This window comes from Malaya genurostris, chromosome 2 (genome assembly GCF_030247185.1).
Source record: "Malaya genurostris strain Urasoe2022 chromosome 2, Malgen_1.1, whole genome shotgun sequence".
Lineage (NCBI taxonomy): Eukaryota > Metazoa > Arthropoda > Insecta > Diptera > Culicidae > Malaya > Malaya genurostris.
The window spans coordinates 166,939,938-166,948,466 of NC_080571.1; the positions used below are offsets into that span (position 1 = coordinate 166,939,938).

The following is an 8,529-nucleotide window of genomic DNA, read 5'->3' on the forward strand; positions in this document are numbered from 1 at the left end:
GGTCATACGAATAGCAGATAATTGCCAACTACTACTTTTCTTTGAGGATTCAAGCTTTACTAGTATTCCATTCGGTAAGGGAGCACCTCATGATATTTGCGAAAGAGAAGTGAGATCCTGAGACTGAAAATAAAAAAATGAATCTTACTAGACAGATAGAGTAATGAAATGTACCGGATATATATTTCATGGTCCGTTAACGCATATCCTTGAACGAAGTTGGATGAGCTGTCTTGTCAGCGATTTAAAATTACATTGAGATGAGGAACTTCCTGAAAAAATGGTCTGGAGCAGTTGATAAATATCGAGGACACAACTATTCACGACTTTCATCGGATTTCCATATAAATAATATGGGATATTTTTATAACTTTTATTATGATAACGTCCATTTAGATTTGACGTACACATTAAATAAATATTATAGGTTTCCATATAATTTCTATGAATTATATTCTGCATATGATTCATTTGACAAATCTAATGAATATAAATAAGATTTTAATTTCAGAGTAGTATAGCTTGAATCCTCAAAGAAAAGTAGTAGTTTGCAATTATCTACTATGCGTATGACCTCCATTGAAAGTTATATATATTTATATATATATATATATATATATATATATATATATATATATATATATATTATACTTAACTAGTCATATGGTATATATGAACCTATCTAAATAAATTCGAAGTGAATATAATATGCGCTTTATAATTGTGTAAGTTGTGTATGTATGTTGTGCGGATATCTAGTAAAGGTTATAAGACGCGCCAATAAATTTGACTCAGACTGGAAATTTCATTCGTTATATGGAAATCCTGTAACAATAATGTTAAGAAGAGTTTTATGTTTCATAAGAATATCTCATATATTTGACATGATGTTGAACACATCTTGTAACTATTATTGGAAATGCTAATAGTGCAAAATCATTAGAATATCATATAATGTGAAAAAGAAAATTTGGCTCAGTGTAAGTTTTAAATGCTGCCAATAAACGCTTTGCGAGTACATTTGATTTCATTTTATCCAGTTGTGCTTGGCACTGAAGCCAGTATATGTAAAAATCTGATAGCGGACAATGAATTTTCTGCAGCTACAGCGTAAGAACGAATGCTGGTTCGAATGCGTCGCGGAATTTCTCAATAAATGGCCAATGTGATGTAAGATCTGTAAAAAAATAAATATGAAAAAAATCTAAGTAAATGAAAAATTGTATCAAATTCACCTGTCTCCGGAAAAACAGTTTTCAGCAAATTGAAAAACTGACGATGATTGAGAAGAGATGACAACATCAGATATTTGCTATTCCATCTAGTATCGTTAGCAATAGGAGGCAGATGAGCATTGTAGATTTTAAATATTTTTTGGTACTCGCGATGCCGCAATTTGACTACAATCTTTTGTATTTTTGTGATTCGTTCTTGATAGGGTTTTACAACATCCCACACAGCTAATTGTGCTGTATGAGCGGCGCATCGTGTACTGTCGAGAATTTCTTCCATTCGCCAGCATTCACCATCGTCAATGTTTGATAAAATGAATTTTGTTTCCTCCTGCTTATCTTCACTGAAATCGTCACATTGTACAGTATCATCTGATGTTGTGCTACAATTGTCTATCTCAATGCTCTCGAAACGTTCAGCATTTTGCATCTAATCAGGTAGCTCGAAAATGTAACGCACTTCTTCATTAGCTACTAGCAAGTTGATTGAGGGGTTTTCCAAGCTAGATTTTTCCAGCATTTCCTTCAATACCTTAACAGTCGCCACCATATTACTGCCATTATCGTGAGCAATGGAGTAAACCTGTTTCATATTTACACTATATTCGGCCAGAGTATTCATTATAACGTCTTTTAAATTTTCTTTTGTCTGGCGGCTATGTATCTCTTGAACTGCTGAAATATTTATGATAAATAAATGTTATTGTTTTGTTTTTATACAGAATATTTCATCTTACCAAGATTTCGAACAACAACTTTATTATTATGATAATATTGAGCATTTATGCCTAACACCTGACGATTACCTCGCGTAGCGTACTGGCTAGAAATTTTATTAAGACATTTCGTTTTTAATAAAATTTCTAGCCAGTATCGAGCTTTTGTCAATGAGATCTGAAATAGCCTTTCTGTTCAGGGTCATACTGGCAGCCTCGTAAAGCGGTCCCAATAAAATTTTACATGCAGAACTTTCATAAAAGCTATACGGTAAGTTACTTTCAGTTAAAAGTAAAAGAGTTCCACAAACTAGGTTCTTTTTGTTTGAGTCCACAATGAGTTTCTTATATTTCTTTTTTACTTGTGCTGAGTCGGTGCCATCAACTCGACGAGAAGACAATCCTAGTCTATCAAAGACGATCGGATGAAGAGCCTCAACATGTCTTTTAAAATTACCAGGATTCAAAATCGATTGCCCGTATGACACGCAGAAAAAAACAATGTAAATTTAAAGAAATAACATGTTGTTAACAACAATCTTTTTGTTTGTTCAAGGGCTTATGCAGATTCATAGTTGAAATAAAAATTTTAATGTGTTAGTTCAATGATAAAATATTATTGAAATCAATTTTGACAGATTCATAAATCAATAACAAAAGTTGTTCATTCTACCGACCATTCCAGTCGAAATAACTATTGATCTTTTTGTTTCAACAAGGAATTACAATAAAAAGGTATGTTTGATATAACTTTTTCATTACTTGAAATATAGAATAATACCTTTAAATATAAAATATATTTAAATAGCTTTGTTATAATAAATATGACTTTTCAGTTTAATAATTTTTTTATTTTTGATTCCTTACGAACTTATTTATACTATTACAATTCATAAAAGAAAAGTTACAATATTTCAGGTATATTATATCGTTAACCTTATGTAGATTAATTACATTTGTTTCAAATTTATCTATGTTTTCCAAAATCTCTGCTTGATGAGATTTGCACATTATGAATGATTGTAGATGTTCGTCAAAATCAATCGAAGTGTATCGAGAACATATTAAAAACAAATCATTGGTCTCATAATCAAAAGATTATATGCTCAGTTTCATAAATATTCAATATATCTCCACAAATAAGTTTAAAAACAACACCTTGCTTGAATATTGAGCCTTGTTTGGTAAAACAGTCAATTGTCATCATTGATTTCCTATCTAACACTAGTTCATCAAAGTTTAACTTTTCAAAAATTGACGGAACTGAAAAGCTCTTAGCTACAGACTTGCTCAAATCTATATAAGGTGTGATAAATGAGTTATTAAATACATTAAAAGCGAACTTATAGCTTTGTTTGATACTTAACGATTTGCAAAGATTTACTTTGTGGTTATTAACCCTGGTGTATTGTTTAGCGTCCTTATGTTTAGCTTCTCCTCTCATTGTCCATCCCACATTATCGAAATGACGGAATGAGCAATGAATTCTTACTCGACTGCATGATTTTTTAGTGCTCGATCGGTTCAGTGCTAGAATTTTCGCCTGAGTTGGCTGCTCGATCAACCTGATTGACAGTGACATTATAAATGTCATTGAATATTCGCTCATTTTATGAATGTGTTAGTGTGAAATTTAAGCGACTTAAGCCATTTTACTACTCCAGCTAGAGGAATGGATGATGCTGACTAAGGTAGGTCGTTTTGTTAATTTCCAGCGAATTTCAATAGTTTATGTTGGGATTCTAAGAAGAACTGGTTATTTACTAGTTCTGTATATCCAAAAAACATTAAGATTTAATTTTTTATATTCAGTTATATAATGTTTACGTTTGAAAATAAACTGAAAACCAGCACGAAAACGTGCAAAATTAGGAAAGAAGAAGAAGAAGACGAATTGACAATTCAGTCCGCATCTTCTCACTCAATTCCGAATGATTTCCGAATCAACCGGTTGTAGGCGAACCGGTTCATTCGGAATCGGTTGTTGCACTGGAGTTGGAATTGATTCGGAATCCATTATGATTTCCACATGAAATTCCGAATGAAAATTTCTCGCCGATTCGGAATTGATTCGGAATCCATTCGGATCTGATAATGTGGGATAGATGACGAGGACTTCCTGAGTGTAATATAAACACAGACTAACAGACAGGACACTCAAATTAGATTCTTCAATAATTTTAACGGTCATTTCGAATATTCCTTTATTTGGGACAGTACTCACATGTGTCATGATGGCGCCACGCTACCCTATCAAAAACATCCTGTCTGTCATCCAGACTGTGTTTATTTTTTCATTTATCAACAGAGTTGCCATTCATACAGAATTATTTGTAATGTATTGATTTGTATACGTCCATGCGAATTTCATGCAGGATACAGATTTAATACATATTGCCAAAACTATATACATAATTGTGCTACTTCTCATCCTCCAACGCAATACAAAATTGAACCCGTTTTGTTACAATATTTACTTGCTTCTGGTCTGCCGCCTCTTAATTTCGGGTGAAAACTACCAACACAATAAAAAATAGTCTAGATGAACAACGTTGAGTCAAATAAATGGTTACCTTCCAACATCGTGAAAAAGTTAAATATATTATCAACGTAATCCAATAATTTATTGTGACGATTCATTTTCAAATATTTTGATGAAATCAGGCATCCCTGCAAGCAGCTGATCGGTGTTGACGAACGAGGGGAAATCAACTAGTAAAAAAACTTTTACATAACACAAGGGGTGTACAGATAGTAAATAGTTCGCGCAGTACAATATAAATGGCACTAGTGCATCACGAAAAATTATTTTTATAAGAATTTACTCATACTGTCATGTCTGTTAGTCTGTGATATAAATGTTGCGTAATGGGTAATATTATGGTGTTTTGGCTTTAGCGTGTCATTGAATAAAGCTTGATAATATTATTGTTTATGATGTTCATTTATCAAATCTTTGAATGTTTAAATAATATCACAGACTAACAGACATGACAGTATGAGTAAATTCTTATAAAAATATTTTTTCGTGATGCACTAGTTCCATCTATATTGTACTGCGCGAACTATTTACTATCTGTACACCCCTTGTGTTATGTAAAAGTTTTTTTACTAGTTGATTTCCCCTCGTTCGTCAACACCGATCAGCTGCTTGCAGGGATGCCTGATTTCATCAAAATATTTGAAAATGAATCGTCACAATAAATTATTGGATTACGTTGATAATATATTTAACTTTTTCACGATGTTGGAAGGTAACCATTTATTTGACTCAACGTTGTTCATCTAGACTATTTTTTATTGTGTTGGTAGTTTTCACCCGAAATTAAGAGGCGGCAGACCAGAAGCAAGTAAATATTGTAACAAAACGGGTTCAATTTTGTATTGCGTTGGAGGATGAGAAGTAGCACAATTATGTATATAGTTTTGGCAATATGTATTAAATCTGTATCCTGCATGAAATTCGCATGGACGTATACAAATCAATACATTACAAATAATTCTGTATGAATGGCAACTCTGTTGATAAATGAAAAAGTAAACACAGTCTGGATGACAGACAGGATGTTTTTGATAGGGTAGCGTGGCGCCATCATGACACATGTGAGTACTGTCCCAAATAAAGGAATATTCGAAATGACCGTTAAAATGATTGAAGAATCTAATTTGAGTGTCCTGTCTGTTAGTCTGTGATAATATCTCGTGGTATTTCGCGTACCATGAGCAAATCACATAACTGTAGTAGTATGCAAAAATATCTCCAAACTTCATCGTTTTTTGGTATCGACTCACCGATTATTAAAGGAAAGAAAATTACAAAAGTTTTAATCTCACTGGCTGTCATTTTGATTGTACTTTTTGAAATATTTATATCTTTTATATCATTTGGTACGTTTGCAGAATTTATGTTTCCAAATACAAACACGTTTTTGTTGTAATTTAAATCTTCAAGTGAAAAGAATCGTTTTTGCTTTATGAAGTAATTCAGACAATGTGTTAGTGCATATACGCATACCCCTTCCCACCAATCATGCATTAAATCAAAATAAACATTTTTAGTGATATGAAAGGACGGAATACGATTGAAAACGCTGTTTTTCTTTATACCAGTTAACGATACGTCGTTAGTTTTTAAGTCATTTTCGTAATTTTCAATTGTTCGAAAACTACTCTCGTGTTCGATGCAATCCGTTTCTCGTTGTTGACGATTACGTTTACACATTCTGCAATAGAAGTTAGCTCGTGTTGATTCTACGAAATCTACGAAAACTTTGATCTTGTTTCCTCTAACATCAATTTCAAGGCCTGCGGTTTCTAATTCTATCAATGTATTTACAAGATTATGAAATAATTCATCGTTTTCGTACTCTTTGCTATCATTTGTTAAAATATAACCTGCAACTAGTATGTTTGCTAATTTAGCTAGCAGATAATCTGGTAAATTAGCAATGTAGTAATAAATTCCACATACTGAAGTTCGAGCAGCATGAGGTGGAACCGAGTCTCCGGTATTAAAATCATCGAAAAAAAATTAAGAGATACAACTAATTTTCCATCCATTGTTGCCATTTTATGTACGATTCAGACGATCCGGCTTCTTCCGTCACCGTCACCGGAACGTCAGCCTCCGTCAAAATAAGTCAAATGAGTTTTCCCTTTGCGCAGTCACACGATCCAGCACAGATCCGGAACGTCAACGTCCGTCAACGGCAAGCTCCGTCAACATTTCTCCGAAAGAATATTTGACGGACTGTGATTATCGCACACATGCACGATTCATATGATTAGGTTTTGCACGAACATGACATAACCTCACAAAAATGAACAAAATGAATTAATTTTGACAGCTATCAGTGGTTTGTTTACAGTGGATAAGTTCATCGGAAGTTCATCGTTTTATTTCGAATTTTGCACGCTGCCTTACATGAAACGAAGGATCATCAAATTTAGCGATATGGATGCAGTTGAAAGCAAGTAAAATCACAAACTATCCGCATACGCACACGGATTGTCCCCCGCTGACAGAGCGAACGGAAACCTGCACTCAGTCTGAGGGCTTCAATCCACTTCTCTCTCCTTTTTCATTTAACCTATTCATAAAGAAATTTCAGCTTGGTAGTGGAAACGCAAACAGAGCAATTTGTTTAGTCCCTTTTGCCGAGGAACAAGATTTCAACAAACACTTTTTGATCATTTCCGAACTTTGAATCCTCATCTGAAAATCAAAACAAACCACTGATAGCTGTCAAAAGGTGAACTTGATTCATCGGCAGTTCATTGGTAGTTCATTCAAGTGGTCATCGTGCAAAACCTAATTACGGTATTGAGCTGACGTTTATTATGTACACGCTTAAAAATAGTTACTCAAAAATGAGTAAGATCTCATTCATCTACAGAAAAAGTGGAACAACTCTAATTTAGAGTAACTCCGAAGTTACTCAAATTTGAGTTCTTCCACTGGAAACGATATTTGGGTAAAATCTACTCATTTACTGAGTAATACTTTATTCGTACATGTACAAAAATAGAGTAACTATCACTCAAATTTTGTGTGAAATTTTATTTCACATATACCAAATTTGCAAAAAAATGCTCCTTTTCTGAGTGTATTGTATTAAAATGTTAAATAATTGAACTCAATACTATATCAAGTGGTGGTCGCTTGGAGTAGTGTGTTATGCTCAGGCACCAATCATACACTTATTACTCATAAATGACATGTGAGCATATTCGTTTCCATTCTAAAGCACAACACGAAGCTGATCATTCCGGTTTTTGCAGACACAACACCGTTTGTGTTGATCGACTCATACCATGTTCACATTAGCGCTTATATCACTTGATATACCGAGATGATACGCATATCACGTGGAAGTGTTCACATATGATCGAAATGATATCGTTTGACAATCAAGTTGTCATATTGAATGTTCCCATTAGGAGTAAGATCAATAATATTGCTTTTCTCTCCTACACTTCCATCAATAATTTAAGTCTTGCATTAAATGGTCTCCGAACGCAAGTATTCGTTAAAAAATTCGAAATTATAATGATTGTTTATTGTCACTCTCAAAGTGACGTTCATAAATAAGTGCGTTCAATGCCATTATCCGTGTTGCTAGTTGCGATTTTTGACAACTCGAGATGATATCGTACATGATATCCCGTATATCATGCCAAAATGGTGATACGCGTTGACATCAAATTGTATGGGATATCAAGTGATATCGCACATGATATCATCGGATATCAAGTATATCTGTATATCACTTGATATCACCGCTAATGTGAACATACTATCACCCTCGAAATACGCGTCTCACTAACAAAAAATACAACCTGTTGCTACAAATGGTTATTACAACTTTTAGACTTATCGCGAATGCGAATAGTAACTATAAAACGAGATTTTGCGTTAAACTCAAATTTAGAGTAGGAGTTACTCAATATCATTGATGATAACTACTCAATTTTTGACGTTTCCATGTATCATTTGAAAATGAGTAACTAGTACTCAAACTTTGAGTAACTTTTTCCAAGCGTGTATGTATCCGGTGTCAAGATCCCACTCTTAAACAAAA

The 8,529-nt window shown here is 33.5% G+C and overlaps 1 long non-coding RNA gene across 1 annotated transcript; it reads right to left on the reverse strand.

Moving 5' to 3' along the window:
- Positions 1–675: 675 nt before the first annotated feature.
- LOC131432127 (uncharacterized) lies at positions 676–2,326 on the reverse strand. Its single transcript, XR_009229791.1, has 3 exons — positions 1,970–2,326; positions 1,236–1,907; positions 676–1,177 (listed from the first exon to the last, which is right to left on the reverse strand). It is a non-coding gene; the product is annotated as an uncharacterized LOC131432127 (long non-coding RNA).
- Positions 2,327–8,529: the final 6,203 nt, after the last annotated feature.